This window comes from Cibotium barometz, chromosome 35 (genome assembly GCF_041138505.1).
Source record: "Cibotium barometz isolate CiBa-2024 chromosome 35, ASM4113850v1, whole genome shotgun sequence".
Classification (NCBI taxonomy): domain Eukaryota; kingdom Viridiplantae; phylum Streptophyta; class Polypodiopsida; order Cyatheales; family Cibotiaceae; genus Cibotium; species Cibotium barometz.
This window is the reverse complement of record NC_141080.1, coordinates 48,982,310-48,984,834: the sequence shown is the minus strand read 5'-3', so window position 1 is coordinate 48,984,834 and position 2,525 is coordinate 48,982,310.

Below are 2,525 nucleotides of genomic sequence, written 5' to 3'. Positions count from 1 at the left end.
TCTTGGGTTCCCTGCTAACAGCATGACCGAAATATATCTTGGATTACTTGCTTTACCCTTTTTGAATTACCATCGGTCTCGGGGTCGTAAGTTGTGCTGAGATCCAAGAAAATTCCTACTGCTTCAAAAAATGCAGTCCAGAATCTTGACGTGAACTTGGGATCTCGATCACTTACTATTCTCCTAGGGGTAGGCCATGCAATTTGAAGATTTCCCTGAGGAACACTCTGGCCACATCCACTGCAGTGTAGGTTTCTTTTACTAGAATCAAAAGGGCAACTATGGTAAGTCTTTCAACTACCACGAAGATGGAGTTGTAACCTAATTGCACTGAAGGTAATCTAGTAATAAAATTCATACTGATACATTCCCACTTCATCTGGGGATGTCTAATGGATGTAACTTCCCAGGCATTTCTACTCTCTCGGCCTTGACTTTCTGAACAGATTAGACATTGACGTACATGATTAATCACATCGTTTTTTAGACCAGGCCAAAAGAAGCTTTTCTTCACAAACATGTAGGTTTTGATGAAACCTAGATGTCTTGCAATAAGGCTGTCGTGGGTTTCATTCACAATTTGACCCTTAGTTCCCTCATCATTGGGAATGCATAGCCTGCGATTATAATACATAATTCCATCATCCAGGTTGTACCCTTGAACTAGGTTCAACTCCTATGGAGTTTTCCTTTCTTGGATAAGTAGGGTAGCAATAGTGTGAAAATTAGAGCAATGTGATGAGCTATGGTGGATCAAATACTAGAATCAACATCATTAACAAAGTGATTAGATGATAATTAAGATGTGATTAGTGAGAAATTAACAAATAGCTTAATGTAGGCATGGATAATCAAAAAGCAGCAAATTCCCATTAGGCCAATGCCTCAATTTATAGAGTTTACATCCAAGCATCTAATCCCACTGATTTCTCCTTGATTCACTCCACCTCTTTTGCTTGATTCTCTCCACCTCTTCACTTTTCCCAGAATATCTCCACACTTCCTAAATCTTCTCATGCTACCCTTTATTCTCGCCCAGTAGATTCTTCTCACCTTTTCACAGGCTCTCTCACATTCACACATTCTCTTTTACAGCCTCTTGCCAAGGGCTTGTTCCCGCACACACCCTATTCACTTGTATATTTCAACACCTCCCCTCAAGTGAATACTCCTAGCACACCTAGACCCTATACCAAGTTTCCCTCTTACTTGATAGTCCGCGACCAGTGTCTAGCACACCTCCCCTCAAGTTAACTTAGCACACCTGGACCCTGTACCAAGTTTCTCTCTTACTTGATAGTCCGCGACCAGTCCCTCAAGTCCCTAAACTCATAGTCCTTGACACTCTCTCTCTCTCTCTCTATGTGTCCAAGGCTACTAAAAGTGCCCGCGACCTTGACTAAAGTGGTCACACATACATCTACCATGTGGCCTACATCATCGGTGGCTCAGAGGTGGTTTTACTTTGTTGGGGCAGGTTACATTGGGTTGTGGGGTCTCTCTCTCTCTCTCTCTCTATCTCTCAGAGATTTTCACATGGCTCCTCACTCTTTGGAGCCTCACATCTTCTCTTTTCTTCAGTCTTCTTGTCATGGCAGCTTCTCTTCTCGCATCCATATCTTCCTCTTCTTTCAGTCTTCTTGTGGCAGCTTCTCTTCTTGTGTCCATGTCTTCCTTCAATGCTTCCTTTAGATCTTCTTGGTGTGGATCCTCTTCTTGGAAAGAGATGTTCTTCTTCTGTCATGTGGCTGGGGCCATGAGCTTGTCCGTTAGGTCTTCTTGCTCCATGATGTGAGCAACATGTTTAAATATTTTGCTGACAATTCCTTTGGGTTTTTGATGTTTATCTTGTATCATTATGCAATGCAAACCCAAATCTATGCAGGAGGGCTTACCTCTTGCCTTATTCTGGATAAGGGCAGTGTCTGATCCCATATTTACACTCCTATAATGTGCCCAATACATAATGCGTATAGCATTCATTCTTATGCACATTCCCAAATGCAACTCTGGCTGTGAATAATCTTGAATTTGAGTGAGATTTAAAGGCATTAACCAAGGGTTAAATGTAAAATGATGATTATCACAATTTTATTAGCATAATTTTACCAGAAATTACATTAAATCAAGGGTAAACAATTTGTACGGAATGGTTGGAGTATCAAACCAACTCCGAATTGCAATCTGAAGTTATAGGGATCTGTATCAGATACCTAATGGTTAATTTGAATCCTCAATTGCACCAAAATATAGTGATTAGCATTGATTAATCATTGATTAGCAAATTAATTCTCTGTTTTGTGTGCAAAAAACAGAGAATGCGGGGAGTCTAGATCTGGGACCTTAGACTTCAAATGAGCTTAAATGCTTTCAAGGCCATCAATAACAATGAGTCTAGTAGAGGATTAAGCTAATAAACATAAGATTTGACCAAATATTGAATGCTTAATCTCTGTTTTACCAAAGTCACCTATAGATTTGATGAAGAGCTTGGATCTCATTGTAGACTTGATCAAATTGAATTC